This window comes from Alligator mississippiensis, chromosome 5, assembly GCF_030867095.1.
Source record: "Alligator mississippiensis isolate rAllMis1 chromosome 5, rAllMis1, whole genome shotgun sequence".
In the NCBI taxonomy this organism is placed as follows: Eukaryota; Metazoa; Chordata; order Crocodylia; family Alligatoridae; genus Alligator; species Alligator mississippiensis.
The window spans coordinates 189,078,239-189,098,302 of record NC_081828.1 but is presented as its reverse complement, the minus strand read 5'-3'; the positions used below and the strand labels follow the sequence as shown (position 1 = coordinate 189,098,302).

Below are 20,064 nucleotides of genomic sequence, written 5' to 3'. Positions count from 1 at the left end.
TCTTCACAGTTCGAGTGGCCAAGGTCTGGAACGGGCTCCCAAGGGAGGTGGTGCTCTCCCCTACCCTGGGGGTCTTCAAGAGGAGGTTAGATGAATATCTAGCTGGGGTCATCTAGACCCAGCACTCTTTCCTGCTTATGCAGGGGGTCGGACTTGATGATCTATTGAGGTCCCTTCCGACCCTAACATCTATGAATCTATGAATCAAACAACCCTAAGTAAGTAAATGCGAGTTTCTTCTGTGGAGTACAATTCCAGTGGTAAAATAAAATGAAGCAAATAAATGATCCAATATGTGCATGGTTATTTGATAGATATTTTCAACCTATGAAAGTGCATAAAAATCACAGAGAGTGATGTGAGAATTAATATTGCAGGTCCTGCTACTTTATCTGGCTAGTGGAGTTGGGTAAAATTTCAAGCTGTGTACTAACTTTCCTCTGGACTGACTATCCCCTTATCTAGGAAAATGAGACAGTGTATGTTGCGTGGGGTATAAGATCCTGGGAGAAGTCCCTAAGGGAGCTGCATTGCTCATGGGAGTCTTTGCATCACCAGCCACATTGGTCATACGATCCTAGGAAAGTATGGCTTGAAGGAACCTCACAAGGTCCATTAGTCCAGGCCCCTGCTCAAAGGAGGATCATCCCTGACTAAACCATCCCAGCCAAGTGTCTATCTAACCTGCTTTTGAAAGTTTCCAAGGATAGAGTCATAGTAATAGAGACATAGAGAAGTAGGGCTGGAAGGGACCTCCAGAGGTCATCTAATCCAATCTCCTGCCTGAGGCAGGATCATCCATATCCAAAGCATCACATACAAACATAATTTAAACTCTACATAAGACTACCATCAACCCTGACACAACAAAGACTACACTCTAACCTGCCACAGGTAAAGCAGAAGAACCATGGCAACCAATATCCTGCCTCTATAAAATGTTGTCAATATACGCTCGAAAAGTCCTGGGCAGAGGGCAGCTCTCCCTGTTACTGAAGAAGGCAACCCACCTTCCACAGTCCCCACCAATCTGACCATGGGGTAAAATTCCTTCCTGACCCCAGATATGGAGATTGGTCTGACCCTGAGTGGAGGGGTAAGACCCTCTAGCCAGAAACCTTCAGTTTTGTTCCCAGGAGCATTGGCACACCCCACATGAGGTCCCCAGTCTTGGCTATAGCCAACACCCAATGTCTCTGGAAAGCAGGGCCATCCCTAGAAGGGGGAAAATTGGGGCTACCACCCCGGGCCCTGCGCTTTGGGGGGCCCCTTGGAGCTGGGCAGAGTGGCCATGGTGAATCTGTGCCACAGCTGCTGGCTTTGCGTCTGGCCCCACCACTACCACTGCCGCCGCTTCTTCACATCCAGGGTGTGCAGGGGCAGGGCCCCACAGGATTTGATTTGCCCGGGGCCCTGCACTCTGCTCGGGTTCTCTCTGCTGGAAAGGCTTAAAAATACTCTGACACACATAGCAGAAAAAGTTGGGGGTGGGGGGGTGCACTGACTTGGGAGTAAAGTTACTCCCAAGTCAGTCCACACAAACAGAGTTACTGCACAGTAAGGCATCTACTGATGCTCGACTATGCAGTAACTGCTCAGGAGTAAATTTGCTACCTGCATCATGCAATCAACATAAGTCACCATAGTCACTGTGCAGTACAGGTGCGCATGTGTAGACGCATGCCCATACTGTGCAGTAGTTTTCGGTTACTGCACAGTAACCTAAGTGTAGATGTGCCCAGCGAGTCACTGAGAACTACTCAGTGGGCATGTCTACACATGCTATTAATTGGCAAAAAGTGTTCCTGGGAGCACATCTATACATGCTCCCTGTTGGGATAAGATTTGTTCTCAATAGGAGCAGACTGGTCCTGCCCTGCTCTGCCCCCCTGCAGCATCCAGGGGGAGCTCCAGGTTTCCCCGGCTGCTAGTCCATGGGCCGGCATGAGGCAGAAGGCCAGGAGAGCTCTGCCAGCTGTGGTGGCTGCTGTCTTCTGACCCTATGCACAGCAGGAGGGAACTTGATCTGTACCAATCAGGAGACAGCTGCCCCTGCAGAGGATAGAGCTCTACTGGCCCCATGCCCATAAAGACACACAGCTGCCAGCAAGCCCCTACCTGGGCAGGGAAGCCCTGTCCAACATGGGGTTTACTGGGAGCTGTCTCAGGTGTGGGGCAGCTGCCAGTGAGCCTCCTGCTGGGCGGGGGGCATTGGGCTCGTTGGCAGCTGCCCTGCTTGGCATAGAGCTGGCTGCTCTGGGGAGCAGGTTGGGGCTGGAGATCCAGTCCCCACTTGTCCCCTGGAACAGCTCTGCATGGCACAGAGATGCTCCAGGGTACAGGTGGGAGCTGGATTCCCAGCCCCCCCTCACTCTCTGGAGTTGCAAGCTCCAAGCTGGGAGCTGGGACAGGGGACACAGAGCTCCCCAGTCCCAGCGCTGATTGACTCCCAGCTCCTGAGAGGAGCAGGGGAGCCGAGCAGCGCCAGGAGTAGGGACAGACAGTTCCCTATCCCCTGTGGCCCCTTACTACATAGGCTGATTTGGAGGAAATTTGTTCCTGGTCATTGTCTACATGAGTGTTACTGTGCACTATCTACTGCACAGTTAGTTTACTACCTGTATTTGTGGGAACTAACTGCACAGTAGACTAATTTCCTTTGCAGCAAATGGTGCACACATGTAGACAGTGACACTTTACTACAGTAAAATTAGTCTACGGCGCAATAAAACATCTCATATAGACGTGCCCAGGGAGTACAATGATCCAACCTCCTTCTGTATCCATCTTACAGAACTTTCATTAAGACTGTATTTCCATAGCTTGTTAATGAGGATGTTGTGTGAGACAGTGTCAAAAGTCTTTCTAAAATCAAGATATACTACATCCACTGTTCTCTTCTCATCCACAAAGCCTGTCACTTTATCATAGAAGCCAATCAGGTTGGTCAGGCATGACTTGCTCTTGGTGAATCCACGTTGACTGTTCCTGATCACTTTGTTCTCCTCTAGGTGCTTCACAACAGATTCCTTGAGGACTGCTCCATGATCTTTCCAGCTATAGAGGTCAAGCTGACTGGTCTGTTATTCCCTGGACCCCCTTCTTCTCCTTTTTTAAGATGGGCACTATATTTGTCTTTTTCCTGTCACAGAATCATAGAAAATTAGGGAAGGGACCTCAGGTTGTCATCTAGTCCAACCCCTTGCTCAGAGCAGGACCATCCCCAATTATATCATCCCAGCCAAGGCTTTGTCTACCTGGGTCTTAAAAACCTCCAAGGATGGGCATTCCACTACCTTTCTAGGTAGCTTGTTCCAATGCTTTACTACCAGTCATCCAGGACCTCATTCAATGTCTGAGTTCTCAAAAAGGACAGTCAATATCTCCAAAATTACTTCAGCCAATTCCTTCAGTACCCTCAAGTGCATCCTATCTGGCCCTGCTGATTTGAAAGCATCTAGCTTCGTGAAGTAATCCCTAACCTGTTCAGCCATTACTCTAGGCTATTTGTCTCTTTCTCAATCTCTGCTGACAACTTGTCAGCTGGTAGTTGCCCCTATTTGTAAAAAGTGACACAAAAGAGGCATTAAATACTTCATCCTTTTCTGCACTGTCTGTGACTAGATTGCCTGGAAGCCTCAGTGGCCTAGGGCTGTGCCTGTACAGTGACTGCACAGGTACAGGCAGAGGAAGAGCTAGGTGTGGCAGGGGCTTTGGTATTGCTATATTTTCAGCCATCCTTTTGATTTTTCTGCTATCTCCTCTTTCCTCTTCTGCCGCTATGTCCTGGAAAAATTCCCTCTCTTTCACCTGCTTGTACTCAGAAGGCTTACAGAGCAAGAAAATGGCTAGGGAAACTCCATAGCCAACTCTCCATTCAAACTCCTCTGTTCTCCAGCCTGTTCTTGGGTCCTGTGTTGCTGGCTCCTGTGCCTTAGTGATCTTATATCTGCATTGCTGTGTCTGGTTTTCAGGTGACACCTTCTACAGAGCTGTTAACCTCTTTGGGGCTATGCAAAAGAATGCTGTGACATTTTTAGCTCGTTTTTTTCCATTGCTGTAGAGTTTTATTCCACAAGGGAATATCACTGCAATACTATCCGCCTTCTCCCCATCCATTTTCCCCCTACCAAATAGAAGTGGAATGGTTGCTCTGGTAAGAGTCAACCCTTATGTGGTAGGGGAAAGGGTTTTTAAAGTTGCAAACAGCTTTAGCAGAGTCCATCTTTATATAAAGACATGATACACACCACTGAAATAGGGATTACAATGGCATGACTTTGGTGCTGCATCTATATTTACAAATGACCTATTCTAGAACCATTGACTCACTTGCACAAGCTATGTACGTGCTATGTCATCAGAATGACTGGCTTTCTGGCAGCAAAATAATCAGCAAGCTATGAAACCAAACTGAAACTGCTGCAATGATGGGTGTGTATTTCAGCTCATATTTGTGAAACACTCCCTCAGTTGCTTAAAAGGATGTTTTATCTCCAGTGTTAGTCCTTCTGAGCTATGTGAGTTCCAGGTTTCCCTGTGCAAAACTTTCAATGTGTCTATTTCTTTCTGAAAATGATGCTGTTTGATTCTCACCTCAAGTGAAAAATGTTATTTAATTTTAGCTTCCAATCAAACTGCTTACAGAAAATGTCACTTGACTGGTGTTTCTGATGCAACCATATTGTTTCTATTTTTGACAGAATTCTCAGAATAGTGAATGGTAGAGGGCTAATAACTTTAAAAAAAATATTTCAAGATCAGTCTGCTTTCCAGACAAACTTGCAGTGTCTAACCACTAAGAAAAAAACCTACCAATACTTCTAGGATTAATTGGTTTAACAGACACTGTCCTAGCATTCACCATTCATGTTCATACCTTAAACTCCACCAAGTGCACATCCCTTTGTACCCCACTTATCTCACAAGAGTACCCTGCCTTCCTAAAGTACCTCTATACCGGAAATGTCTAGTATATATGGCTATACACCCTGCATATATTCTTTGATATCTTTCCTCCTTACCCATCTTTTCCTACACACCTTCACCCTAGAGTCCTCCAGTTAATTCTCTTTAAGGATTAAGAAAGGCAGTCAAGAGGAAAAAAAAATGCAAGTACCTACAAAGTCTTTTTCTGCACCACCCAAGGAAGTGTATAATCTAATTAGTCATGGACTCTCTACTGGTGTAGACCACTACTGTCTATTATCTTTCTATAAGCGAATCCTATCTCATCATGATTGCTTGCTTCTGAAAGCAATTCAAGGGAGGGGCTATGCCTTTACTCACAGATTAAAACACCTTGCATAGCTTTGTCTGATACACAGCTGTTAAATAATTACCTGCCTGTCCACTTTAAATTAGACAGTATAGGAGGTTCAAAATGCTAATATAAATACACTGAGCCTTGGTCTATATCTAGCTTAAACAAGCACAATGGCAGAAAGTCTGCCACAACCAGGACTGTACAAGCGGACCCCAACTTCTTCATGAGAGTGACTCATAGGGGTTGTGCTTTCTGGGGATAGAGCAAGGCCAGAAAAATGAGAGGATACATCTGCTAAAAGAATATAAGCCTCTGGCTACTGGGAATGCATATGGTTAAGGTATGGGAATTTCCAAGTTCAAAAATACCTTTTTAAAAACTTTGCTTACCTAACAGAAGTTTATATAAGATTTTTCTGTTTTTAAAAATGTTGCATCTGATAGGTGCTTGCATGAGAGCACTGGAGTCTGCTATTCAGAGATCTGATACAAAGATGAAGTACCAAGGCAAATTTCACACTGCGTTGCTAATGAGCCCCAGCTACACCCCAGATAGAATAACCTTAATAGGTGAAATAGTAGGTCTCCATATCCAGCCACGTGTCAGTCATTACCCCATGGGGACTAATGTTTTTGCAGCATGGGCTGTTGGAAAACATAAAATGACTTCACAAAGGTCACAGAGCTGTTGCCTGATGTGCAAGCCTTTACTTACTACCAGCACAGGCTCAGTTGTCACATGTACTCTAGAAGTCAGAGCATCTATACAATATTGCACCAGTCTCTTGTCCTGCCCCTTGCAGGTGGCTATATTTAAAAACTGCACTCAGGAGGCTGCTTGCTTTCTGGCATCTATAAATAAAGGCACTTATACATGCTTCTACGGCTTCTCCTCCTATCTCCTCTCCCTTTATATTCTCTGCACTGGCAGTTTGCTATTCAGACCTAAGTGCACACACCTTCATTGTTGCTCTTTAGTCTCTACCTGCCAGGCAGAGGATGATAACATTTTCACTAAAATTCCAGTCTATGGTTGGATTATCTGAAGACAACTGAGCTGTAAGTCATGCAATTAACCCATTAACTGCCCACCAGCAATAATGAATGTGGGGGAAGTATCTAGTATTGACACTGTTCCTTACTATAATTTTATTTTCTGTGCTAGTCCATTGCTTTAGAAATAATAGCCATGACAGCATGACCAAATTCAAAGCATGAGAGTAAGATCATGCTTGCAAAATCACGTTGGTTGTGAAACCCTTAGAAAAAGCATCCCCATGTGTTAAAGTTTCTAAAGAGTAACTGATAGCACATTTTGGTTGCAAATATTCTGATTCTTAGCACCCAGCAATCCTCTTTTGAAGCACATTCCCTCATTTCCTTTGATTTCTAAATAGTTTGTTCACTGGCCTTCAAACTCCTGTCCTGGTTCTTTTTCAGATCAAGTGCCTGCTCTCCTTTCCTAGGACAGTGTTTCTCAACCAGGTTGTCATGGCACCCTAGGACATCTTTAGATCCTTTCAAGGATGCCACAGGTTACCACACAACATTAGCACTGTTAGATGTGAAAACATGATTCACAAGATAAACACAAGCGTTTTCAAATAAGAATCCATAGTGTTAAAAACTTTCTGACCTGTTCTGATCTGAGTTCATTGCAAAATTGCTCTATTATTTTTCCATAATCAAAAACCGAGTGAAAGCTAAGAGCTGGCATTTTCCAGTGGGTTCCTCAAGTCTAAAAAGGTTGATAACCACTGCCCTTGGAGGTGATATTCCATGTCTTCCTCTTACAGCACAAATCTAAGTGGCGGCATTCAGGCTGACACTTCCAAGGCAGCGAGAATGACCCCAGCATATGCTACTTCAAGATTTCCTTTACTTTGAAGTTGTTCTAGCCTTCAGGCTGACACTAATGGAACTGACATCTCTCAGCAGTTGGAGCAGCAATGGCCAGAAGCCTTTTCTTCTCGACACTGCAATCCATGGTAAAGGGATAGCCTCCAGATGTCCTTTCTATGAATTGGGCGATCAGCAGCTATATCTATTAGGCCTCCAAAAATGTTACAGGGAATTAGGCATTCATAAAACCTGCATGGAAAGACACCCTGTGTCATTGACACTGAAGGGTCCTGGAATCTGTTAGGAATAAGTTTTGAGGAGAGGACAGGAAATTCTTGAAGGATTTAGGGTACAGTTTGGGATTTGGAATTTCAAATGTTCATTGTGTATCTGTGTGAAAGTATTCTCATATTACACATTCTTCTCCCATCTTATGATGCCTACAGACATTTAAGGGCAGCGCTCTAACTCATGGCACTTTATATAAAGTGCCATGAGTTAAAGCCCCTGACGCCACAGATGATCACCTGTTGTGTCAGCAGGGGCTGAGCCTGCCTGCTTGCACTGCCCCTGGCCAGCAGGCAGGTGCACTCCAGCAGCCTTGCAGGAGGCTGCCGAACCGGCCCTCTCCCCAGCTCTAGACATGGCAACCCCAGCCAGCAGCTGTGTGCTGCCTGCTCCCTCTCCCCCTTCCACTGCACAGGGAGGAGACTCCTCTCCTTGACAGCCCGGACGGGGGGGGGGGGGGGGGGGGGGGGGGGTGGGAGGGGGTTGGTCACTGGGGCAATCACCAGCCCAGTGCCACAAATGTGAAAAATTAACCCTTGAGGGAACTTGAACAAAAGTTCCCTAAGGTACTCATAACACGTGTTATGTCATGGCTGTAGAATGCTTTCCCCAGGGGCCAGATTGTGCAAAAAGTGTAACTTGTATAAGCACCCTTAATTTTCTCATTCCAGAAATCCTTCCAGTCCTTTATTTAAATGTATCATGACCTGTTTAATTTAGATCCAGTTGAACTGACACTGGAATGAAAAATTTGCCATCACCTGCTGATCTGGGGTAAAAATGAAATAAGCTGTTTCTAAATATGTTTCTAAATATTGCTGTTACCTCTTTGTTGCTTGCAGTGGCATTCAGACTTTAATATGGGTCTATTTCTCCCTTGGAAGGTTTCTGACGAGAGTAATAATACTTTGCATTTATCCAAGCCTCCCAAAGCACATCACCAGGATTTTCTAAAAGTTAAGCAGTAATTTCGTATACAATGAAATTACTCCAGTAGAAGAGAGGAATGACTGTTTTAAGATACCTATTATTTTCATCGAACTCACTGATCCACTGTTTCCCTAGGTAGTAACAGTGGCCACATCTACACATATGCTTTACTGCAGAGCAGACTAATTAGCTGCGAAGTAAAGCATCACTGTCTACACGTGCAGTAGTATTATACCACAGTAAACTAATTTATGTCGCAGTAAAATAGTACTCTTGGGGACAGTACTATCTTACACCAGGGTAATTTACTGAAATTAAATGCATGTTCACCATAGGCATAAATTGCTCCCAGTCAGCCCAGCCAGCAGAGAGCCACATTCCTGCCTGCTGCCTAGCCACAAGACTGCACTTTCAGTACTCTCAAACCCTAGCCAGGCCCTCCACCGCCCACCTGACACTGTCACCTGGAGCCTGGGGCTTGCTCCCTGTGCCCCTTACTTGGGGCCTGCTCCACTCCAATTTAAAATTACTACTGTCCTGGGCACAAATGTAGATGCTGTGCCTGGGAGTAGTTTATTACAGCTCAAATTGCTCCAAAGTTTATTGCTTCACATTAATCACACGTGTAGACACACCCAGTGTGGCCAGACATGGTTCTCTATTGTTATAAAAAGGGATTATTTAGGATGTTTCAGTTTTCCCTACAGCTTCTGCGAGAGGCAAAAGTGGCAGAATGGCAACCACCCCCTACCATGCAGATAACTCCATTTACACTCTACTCAAAATTAATGGCTCACAGCACCCCTTTTTCCTCCAGAGCATTTGTGAATTAAAAGGAACTACATGTGATTTCATTCTAAACTGCAACTTTAAAGTGGGAATTCACAGAGCAGTTTGATGATAACTATTAAAAATTTAAAGTTTTCTCTTATTGGCAAATAGATTTTTGTCTTGTAATAACTGGCTTTTTACTCCAGCAGTCAATTAACTGCTTTCATTGTTTTCCCTGCAGGAAGCCACCTCAATTGCACAGTTTCTCTCCATTGAGAACTGATCCAGCATATTAAGTGTCAGGTTTAAAAAAAATCCTTAATTTCTGAATGGTAGGAAGAAACATTTTAAAAGAAGAAATTTGGAGTAAAAGAATTGTTTTTGGCAATGCCTTAGGTCACTAAATGGCCGAGCTATGGCTCAGTGGAAAGGACTAGGTGGCAACCTAACAGGAATATTTATGATGGCCACATATGATGGCTTTATAAGGAGTGGATTCCATTTAATTAGCTACAGAATCTTCATTTTGCTCCCTGGAGGAGGTTTTATTGCAGGTATAAAGTTCCAGTGGTACAAAGTTTCAGTAGCATAAAGAAATAATGTAAAGAAAAATAGATTTAAAACAAAGGTTCTATATAATCCACCTAACTGGCTGAGGTTACTCTAAACCTAAACATAACCCCCCTCCCCGCCCCAAAAAGCCAGGACTTTGCAAAATAATTAATAAAAGCAAAACAACTAGATTGTGGAAAGATGTTCTGGCTCAAACTCTCTCTTACAGCTGAATTTAGGGTTTTTTTATGTCTTTTAATGTTTCAGTGGGACAATAAAGAATGCATGTAACTGGCATCCTAGGACTACATTCAGATAAATTATTAAGTTTATCCAAGGTCTGGAGGCTGCTCAAGGCCTAAAGCATGTTTGAAACTAAGAAGGTAAAATTACTGCTCGCACAGTAAAGCGTTAAAGTGCAATCTAAATTATAAACAGTTCAATTGAATAGATATAGCCTTGACTTTAAAAAGCATCAATCTCTGCTTAAGGATGTTATTCATTAAATGATCAGCATTCCCATCAGAAATTTCCAGCAAGGGCAGTCATTGTGGAATTTATGATTTAAATCTTCCGTCAGTTCTAAACCAGAAGACCTTTTTCCTATTGCAGTGTTCACAGGAAGGGACTAAAGAAAGCTCCTATCCCCCACACACCCTATTTATTTTCCTGCTATAAATATTCAGTATAGATAGATATCACCTTGAAGCATAAAACAATTACACGTGTTCAAACAGTCCCAAATGAATTTATGGATGATTTTAAATCACCTACAGACATAGTTCATAGTGTATAATTCATTTTCTCCATCATGAAGGGACACTTGCACAAAATATATGTTAATTTCTAATGAAGAAAATGTTTTCATTAGAAAACGTGGAAGGGAAAATAGCAATTGAAAAAATATGAAAAACAGAGATCTGTTAATATTAAAAGACTTTACCTAATTTGCACATTAAAGCACAGAATTTGTGCAAAAGAATTTATCCTGAAAAGAGATTCAAATGGAAATTAACAGGATCTTGTGTGTGTTTAGTTCTCTACACTAGTACATTAGTTTTTGAATCATTGCTTCTAACTTATGTAGCTGCAAAGAATGCTAGTAATACTTTTACACAAAATATATTTTCAGGTACCTGTGCCACATGAATCTCAAGCAAATGATAAGTCCAAAGACACTGTACAAAACATTCAAGAACATTTGCATATAAAATGAAAGCGTAATTACAATTGTTCATAATAAAGCTGCTATCCCAGTAGGTATGGGAAAGTTATATATATATATATATATATATATATATATGGGTATGTTAGCATTGTAACTCTGATTAAATAACCTCCCCCACAACTCTAGGGATCCACATGTGCCCCTCTGTGTAATACCAGTAAGCACTTATTTAAACAGTCCTACTGACCACAGTAGGAGTCCTTCATTGAAAAAGTACTAACCAAATGGAATAATGGTGGCAGAGTCTGGCCCCATTTAAGCAAAAAATATTTTTGATAGGATTAGTATTTTACAACCACAATACATTAATCTTAAAATATAACAATGGATAACTTTCTTTGGAAAGCAGGAGACATTATAGAATCAGGGTTAAGCGAACATAACACTGGGTTCCTATTATAACAATATTTCTACATGCTGCAGGTCATAGTCTATCGGTGATCCTTCTGCAGAGCTCCCATTGTGAAGTCTTCCTCTGTGCAAGAATCTCATTACCAAGCTTTCATTACATTAAAAAAACACCTGGGGCCAGATTTTTCTCTGTGGTACAAACCAGGAGTGTCCTTGCTGAAGTAAAACTGGTCCAAGAGTGGGATCAAACCCCTGTATTACATTGAGTAATTGGAAAAAAAACCTGCAGCATCCTTATAGGCTCGGCAGTGCTATGTTGGCTAGCACTATGGAAGAAAGAGACTTGGGGGTCATCATTGACCACAAGATGAACATGAGCCTGCAATGCGATGCTGCGGCTAGTAAAGCGACCAAACGCTGGCTTGCATCCATAGATGCTGCTCAAGCAAATCCCGGGACGTCATTCTCCCCCTGTACTCGGCCTTAGTGAGGCCGCAGCTGGAGTACTGCATCCAGTTTTGGGCTCCACAATTCAAAAAGGATGTGGAGAAGCTTGAGAGAGTCCAGAGAAGAGCCACGTGCATGATCAGAGATCAGGGAAGCAGACCCTACGATGACAGGCTGAGAGCCCTGGGGCTCTTTAGCCTGGAAAAGCGCAGGCTCAGGGGTGATCTGATGGCCACCTACAAGTTTATCAGGGGTGACCACCAGTATCTGGGGGAACGTTTGTTCACCAGAGCGCCCCAAGGGATGACGAGGTCGAATGGTCACAAAGTACTACAAGACCGTTTCAGGCTGGACATAAGGAAGAATTTCTTTATTGTCCGAGCCCCCAAGGTCTGGAACAGCCTGCCACCGGAGGTTGTTCAAGCGCCTTCATTGAACACCTTCAAGATGAAACTGGATGCTTATCTTGCTGGGATCCTATGACCCCAGCTGACTTCCTGCCCTTTGGGCGGGGGGCTGGACTTGATGATCTTACGAGGTCCCTTCCAGCCCTAATGTCTATGAGTATAGACTTACTAGTCTATAAGTGCAGAGCTATATATGGTGAGAGCGTGCTTGCAGAACAGTATCTTATATTATCAATACCTCAAAAACTTTCTAATACTTAGAAAATTATGCAACAATTGACAAATCATTTAAAATGTTTTGATTCCCCAAGTTAATCAAGTGTCACTGGCACTCATATGCCACCAATAAATTCGCTTTACAGTTTTTGAAGAAGTAGAAAACAACATTATTGTTGCCTTAGGCAATATATAAAAGAAGTAAAATAAAAATTCGTACTTAGCTTCTAATAAGGACAGGGGTGAGTAAAGTCTGGCCCGCTCCGGTTGGCAGTGGACTCCATTTCTCAACCGCCTCTGTGCATGGCTGGGCCAGCTGCAGCTGCACATGAAAACGCAAGGCTGTAGTTGCTATGGAGACCTGCCCCAGCCATGCTAGCAGGGCACACAGCAGAGCAGGGCAGGGGCCTGCTCTGGAGCCACTGGGATATTGTGGCAGGGGCAGCTTGCTCTGCCCTGGCTCCAGACGAGGGTGTCACCACTGCAAGGAGCCAGCAGAGCTGCGATGTGCAGCCTGCATGCTCCAGGCAGGGACGTGCAGGCAGCAGATTGCGGCTCTGCCCCAGCTCCTTGCAGCACTAACAGCCTGGTGTGCAGCAAGGGCACAGCCACAATCCCCTGCCTACATGCCCCTTCCCAGAGCATGCAGGCTGCAGATCAGGGCTCTACCTTGGCTCTGGAACAAGATGCCCCCCTGCAAGATCCCGCTGACACCGGAACAGCCCCCTGCCCAGCTCCACCATGCGCCCTGCCAGCGTGGCTGGGGCTGGTCTCCATGGCAACCCCAGCCTTGAGTTTTTACAGTGCAGCTGTGGCTGGAGTCTCCATGGAGACCGGACCCAGTCATGTGGTCATGGGGTGCTGGGAAATGGAGTCCAGCTGCCGGCCCACTGGATCAGCCATTTTGCCCATCCCTGAATTAGGATGACTGACTTGGCATATTGTATATTTTATGGTCATGATACAGAAGAAAAGAAAAGATAATGAATGATTGTATGGGTCAATTTCATTTTATTTAATTTGGACACTGAAGCATAATAACATTGACAATGTCTACAGTAATGAATGAACGTCTACAGTGCACTGATAAAGATTTTCTTGGCTGATACTGATGACTGATTATTAACCAGCCATATCGGCCAATATCAACCTGACAGCCAATTTATAGGAGTGCAGCCTGGCAGCTGGAAGAGCAGCATCCTGCCATTAAGTCTGTGGGGGAGAAGGGGCAGGGGAGGGAAAAGGTGTGGTGGGGGGCAGATCGAGGTTCCCATGGTGAGGGAGGGAGTGGGGCAAGGGCAGAGGCTGGGGCTGGGGTTGGGGTAGGTGCTGCCCAGCCAGGGTGGTGAATGCGACCCTGGGTTAGGGTGCAGGGCAGAGCTGTGGATGGCTCATCCAGAGGATCCAGGGCAGGAGGGTAGTTCCCCACTGCTGTGCACACCCCCAAGGAAGGCATGGAGGGCATGTTCCCCTCCTAGATTTGTGCATGGGACAGATGTAGGCTGCCCGCTGTGGGCTCAGGGCCAGAGGCGACGCCAGCCTCTTCCCAATGGGGAGGCTATGATAGAGCTATGCTCAGGCTGGGGCAGGCTCAGCTGCAGGGGGCAGGAGGTGGCAGCACTGGGAGGGATGGCTATGGGGAATATTGGAGTGGCCATAGCCCCCTAAGCCCCACCCTAGTGCCGCTGCTGCTGCCGCCCACCTTGCATGACTGATCCTGCCTGGCCTACGCCTTCCCTGAGCGCAGCCCTGGCCCAGCCCCGCCCCGCCCTGCTGAGAAGAGGCTGGCACAGCCTCTGGCCCTGAGCCCACAGAGGGCAGCCCACCTCTGCCCTGCACACAAATCCAGGGGGCATATGGCCCCCATGCCTCATCTGGGGTTGCACAGTGGCATGGAGCTGTGCCCCCTGGACGAGGTGCCAGCAGCTCCAACCTCTAGCCTGTCCCAGCGTCGCATTCACCGCCCTGGCTGGGCAGCGCCTGCCCTTGCCCCAGCCCGTCTCTACCCCACTCCTTCTCTCACCATGGGGGTCTCAATCTGCCCGCACCCCACAACATCACTCCCCCCCAAAACCCCCCAAAAGACTTATTGGCAGGACGCTGCTTTCCAAGCTGTTGGGCGGCATTCCTGGCTGCGTGTGCAGTGAGATTATCAGCCAGAAAAACCCCAAATAATGTTAATTTTCCTGTTATCGGTGCTGATCTGATATGCAACCAATATATATATTGGTGCAACTCTAGTAAAGAAATCATACAAGTTACAAACATGTTAACTAACTCCGACTTTAATGGATCCATATATGAAGCTAGTATTTGTTACAGGCTTTTAAGTTAATTCCAAACTAATAAAATAAGAATGTCAGACAAGTCACAGAAGGAACAAAATGGAAAAAGAGAAAAAAAGTCTATCAAATACTGAAAATAAGAGTTTGGGATTAATTCTGAACCTAGGTAAACCTTGGATCTGTAAAGGAACCATGAGAAACAGAATCATAGAAATGTGGAGCTGGATCAGACCTCAAGAGGTCAGCTAGTCCATTCCTCTGTCTGAGGCAGGATTAATTGTCACCCTGTGTTGCTGGTATGGCTCAACAGCCATAATCTAGAGCAGTTGGGCACTTCTGAGTCGGAGCATCCCTGATTAATGTGCGTCTAACCCAGTGCTTCTCAACCCTTTTAGTTAGGGCATCCCTCCATAACTTTTTTTAATTTGGTGGCACTCTGGTTGAGAATTGCTATGGTGCTGCCTCAGTTTATCTCACTGGTTCTCAACTGGATAGATGCTGCCAGCACAGCAGCCCTGCATGCCTTGTGCACAGTCAGAGAAGCCTAAAACAGGCAGGAGTGCCTGCTTTTGCCACAACCCATCCTGGTCTGGTCCCTCCACGCTCCTCCCAGAAACAGAGTTACGTGGGACAGTTCCACTTGGCTGCTGCTTCGGCAGTGCCTGCTCCACAGCGCTTCTGAAAGGAGCTTGGGGCACCCTGGTTGAGAACCGCTGGTCTAACCTGTTCTTAAAAACTTCCAGTGTTTGGGATACTGAAGCCTCCAGTTCCAATGGTTTCTTATCCTTATGACTCAAAAGTTTTTTTCCTAATATCTAACCTAATTCTTATCTGCTGCAAATTAAGCTGACTTAAGCTCAACCCCCAGGGGATATACAGAAGGTAGTCGATCATTAACCTTTTCATAACAATCTTTTACCTATCATTAGGGATCTGCTTAATTTGCAGCCAGACAAAGGAATTTTTGTGGCTTGGTTGCAGCATGACAAGCCAATTTCATGGGCATTTCCCAGTGGCCCTGCCTCTCACCACTGCAGGTGGTAGGAAGGGGGCAGGAGGGATGAGGGGGCAGCTGCCCTTTGTGCTGCCCCACCAGCCGGCACCTTCCCCTCCCGGGCAGGCAGGAACAGTTTTTTTAAAACCAATTTGGTGGACAATTGTGTATTTCATATTTTCCACAAAACTGCAGATTAAGTACGTCCTTACTTGTTATGTTCCCCTTTGGCCTTTTCTCCAGATCATGGCTGTCCAACTTCCCCCTGACCAGGGGACAAGCCCTGTGCCAGCCATATGCTACGGGGTAGGCCCCCAGAAACACTGTCCCCCTCATTCAGGCTATGCTAGCAGTGCCTTTCCCCCTCCACTGCCCACTGTGTGCGTGGCGTGAGTGGCGTGCAGTTCCTTCCCCTCCCGGCTCTTTCCCCCACTGCGCAGCAGAGGGAGAGGTGGCTGCAGAGCCCACAGGCCGTAAATTGGTCCACCCTGCTCTAGATTAAAGAAATCCAATTTCTTTAACTTTTCTTCATAGGTCATCTTTCTACATTTTTGTTGCTTTGTTGCAATCACCTCCGTTGTGCTACAGATGGTGCTTCTGTTAATACATCTAAGATTGCCTTTTTCACAACAGTATTTCGTTAACTTTTTCCGTTATACTTTTCAACTCCTTTTCTACAGTACTGTTGTCTAGCTAGTTATTCCCCACTTTGTATGTGTGAACTTGATTTCTCCTTTCAAAGAACAGTACTTTGCACTTGTCTTTACTGGCATCTGTCTTTACTGGTTAAAAATCAGCAAGATTTTGGAGCATTTATCCAATTTATCAATATCATTCTGAGTTATGAACCAGTTCTCCAAAGTTCTTGCAACCCCCTCCAAATTTGGTATCATCTGCATCAGCCAAGACATTAATGCAAATATTGAGGAAAACTAGACTTGGGACCAATTCCTGAGAGACCCATTTGACTTGTCCTTTTCAATGATCTCTGATGACTCTGTTCTTCTTGACATTTTTTCCTTATTTTTGATATGAGAATGTCATATGGAACTGTATCAAAGGCTATATTCAAAGGCAAAATAAACTTTACATTTACTGCTTCCCCCCTATCCATGCAGCCAATTGCTCTACCAAAGAATTAGTTCAGTTTGGTCTGATATATTCTTGACAAAGCCACCTTGGCTGTTGTAATACCGTATTATCCTCTAGCCATTTATAAATTCATTGCTTAATAATTTGTACTAGAATATTCTTAGTCATCAACATTAGGCTGACTGGCCTGTGATTCCTTCAGTCCCTCTTTTTAAAGTTAGGGAACTTTACTCATTCTCCATGAGCTCTCAGGGCAAATGTCAAGATTTAGCCTTATTTCTTAAAATAATGCAAACATTTATTGACTAGTTCTGTTCACTGTGAAGTTAAAATGAAAGCCTGGCTGAGGCTAACACACGTTTTCACAGATTCACACAGACGTTTAGGGCTGGAAGGGGCCTCTTGAGGTCATCGTGTCCAACCCCCCTGCTCTGGGCAGGAACGACTGCTGTTTCATGAACACAAGACACAGAATTTGGCCTGCCTATGTGGGGAGGAGGCGGTAGGGATGGACCTGTAAGCTTCAGGCCTGCTTAGTCAACCTTAATGGAAATTAATCTGAATCCGAATGACACATGCTGAGTAGAGAAGAGCAGTCAATTACAAACGTAGCTCCCATAACATCAAATATGGTAAATCAAATGAAACTAGATCATAGTAGAATCATAAAAAATTAGCATGGAAGGGACCTCAGGTGGTCATCAAGTCCAACCCCCTGCCTAAAGCAGGACCATCCCCAACTAGATCTTCCTAGCCAAGGCTGGGATTGATTTATGTATATTAACTAATTAATGGATATATTATTATTCACTTATATATATAAATGTATTAATGTATATAATAGCAGGACCACATATATTTATCTTATGAAGTATAAATATAATTTCAATCCTTCCAAGTCCTTGCTTTAGGTAAGGTTACGTTGGTTGAAGATGAACTAGGTGCATGAGGTGAAAGGAAACTGCCCCCTCACCCCCCTTTTTGTTTTTAGAGCATCATTATTTTGCTTCTGCCAAGTGTCCTTGTCACTGAAGGAAGCGCTGGCTGTGGACCTCATCCCCCGCGGAGCTGGCAGAGGGCTAACAGGGCGCCCTGCGGTTTGAAAGCAGGATGAAGACACCTCGGTCCCCCAGGCAGCACCTCTACAGAGGCCGGTAGGCTGTGCCTTGTTTTTCCCCCGTTGGTGCCACCTGCAGGGCAGCCGGGCCAGGGCGTTCATCCTCCCCGACAGCTCGGCCCGTCTCGGCCTCGCTGCCTTCAGCACCCGGCGCCCTCCCGGTCCCCTCCCGGCACGTTTCAGCAGGACCCCGCGGGCCCGCCGCCGCCGCCGCCCCCAGCCCAGCCCAGCCCCCCGGGGCCGGGGCCGTGCTGGCCCTCCAAGGCAGGGCACGGCGCCGCGGGAGGCCCCGGCGCGGCCCCGCGGGCAGGGGATGTCCCGCGGAGCCGCCAAGCCTCGCGCCCCCCGGCCCGGCTCACCTCGCTGCGGCCGCGGGGGCCTCACGTCGGCGGCCCGTCGGACAGCGCTCCCCGCGCCGGCAGGGACGCAGGCAGGGAGGAGGAAGGGAGGCCGGGCTACGCGGGCACCCCGGTCACACCCCCGCGGCGGCCCCGCCCCGCCTCGCCTTGCCTCGCCTCGCCTCGCCCCGGGGGAGCCCCGACGGGCGTCGTCCTTCCGGTCCCCTGCGGCCGGGACCGGCCCCGTCCTCCCCGCGCTGCGCCCCGGGGCCTTCCTGCGCGGCGCAGGGGCGCCCAGCCTGAGACCGGCCCGGGCATTTCCCTCCGGCGGCGGGCCGGGGCTGGGGCCGGGGGTGGCCGCCCCTGCTAGGGAGGGAGGTACGGTGAAGGAAGCCCTGGCTGCTCTTGACCCCTCTGCCCGCCCACTCAGCGGCCCCTTCACGGTGTCACTGTCCCGGCCAGGCCGGCTGAGGTGTTTGACTCGTACACAAGTTTTCTCCCCCGACCACAATGTGCCCTGCTCCAATTACTCCCGTGCCACAGGACAGCGCCTACAGGGCCACTCTCCCTGCAGGGATTTCATCCTGGTTGTTGCCAGGTTACTTTTCCTCCCGGAGCCGCCATTTTTACTTTGGGAGAAAACTCCTGAACAGTTTACACTCTTGGGAAGGCAGCAGCTTTCCCAGAAGAGGCCGAATCTCTGTACCTGGTCTTCGCTGAGCAGATAGGATTTTGCAGCGTGTTAAACTCAGAGGAGGTCCAGTCATCCACTCTGGCAATCTCCAAAAAGCGTCTCCACGCCCATGGTGCTGGGGTCATCTGATCCCAGCCCAAGTGCAGGGGCCTGCGCCTGATGATCTGTACCCTTCCTTGCAGCCCCTAACAATGATGAAACTCCAGGAAAAGAAGTGCTGCCGAGAACAAAGGAAAGGCAACTCATCCTTAGGTTTGCTCACTGTGTCAAAAAAGGGGAACTAACTTAGACAATCTAGTAAGGCTTTGTTCAGGCTGTCATCTAACTTTTCTAAAACAGAACAAAATGAAGTGTGCCGGATACATTCATAGGTTATTTTAATTACTAGACTGAAAATTAACTTGAGGCCCCTGCCAGTAACTATAATGTCTGTGGTTTGCAGTTTTACTTTGATTCTGACTACCATACGCTGTTCGTGTAGTTACAGGCGTTGCCGTTGCTATTAGGAGACCCTCTTTTTAGTTGCTTAGAATTTTGCCAAACTTAAAGTGTTTGGGCTGGAGTTTTTTATGCCGTGTGTTTGACAGGGGCTGGATTGTTTTGCAAAGTCTCAGGTAAAACATTTTAACTATTTTCAGGAAAGTGGTTGGGGAATATTTGTCACTGAGTACTTTAGAACAGTGGTTTTCAGCTTTTTTCATTTTGGGACCCCTAAACAATTTCAAATGGAGGTGCAGACCCTTTTAAATTCTAAGTGTGGGTTTTCACGTACTTTTGATTGATAATAGCCATCTTTTGTGGACCCCTTAGACATAGTCTTCAGACCCCCAGGGGTTTGTGGACCACAGGATGAGAACCACTGCTTTAGAACAAGGCCTTGCGTTTTGGCAGGGAAGAGGGCTGTGCTTTTCGTCATCCCCATAAAAATCCACCCACATTCGACCAAATCATTAATCTCTGAAAAATTTCACTCTAGGCTACTCATCAGAGATTTTTGAATCTGGCAATTACAGTCTCCTATGCGTCCAGCTGTACTGAACATGTTCCAGTAGGCTATGAGCAGGTCTATCTCTGCATTTGATTCTTTCAGTTCCTGGAATTGGAGACAGAAATCATTTCAAAATGTCAATTCAGATTTGTTTTAAATTTCCCACTGACATTTTGAAAGTGTGATTCAAATAATCAATTTCTCATGGAAAAAATTTAACCAGCATGGCATCTTTCTTTAGGACCTTTCTGGTGGAAAA

General features: G+C 46.3%; 1 protein-coding gene across 5 annotated transcripts in view; it reads right to left on the bottom strand.

The window, feature by feature from the left end:
• The window catches only part of APBB1IP (amyloid beta precursor protein binding family B member 1 interacting protein), a 115,775-nt gene extending 96,821 nt beyond the window's left edge, over positions 1–18,954 (bottom strand). Inside the window, exons 1-2 of one of the 5 annotated variants that reach the window (XM_059729093.1) lie at positions 18,145–18,242; positions 12,518–12,619 (exon numbers count right to left, since the gene is read on the bottom strand). The gene's annotated coding sequence lies outside the window, so the exon portion shown is untranslated. Of the gene's footprint in view, positions 1–12,517; positions 12,620–18,144; positions 18,247–18,829 lie in introns of those variants that run through there. The other 4 variants (XM_059729094.1, XM_059729095.1, XM_059729091.1 and 1 more) reach the window with 4 other exon arrangements.
• Positions 18,955–20,064: the final 1,110 nt, after the last annotated feature.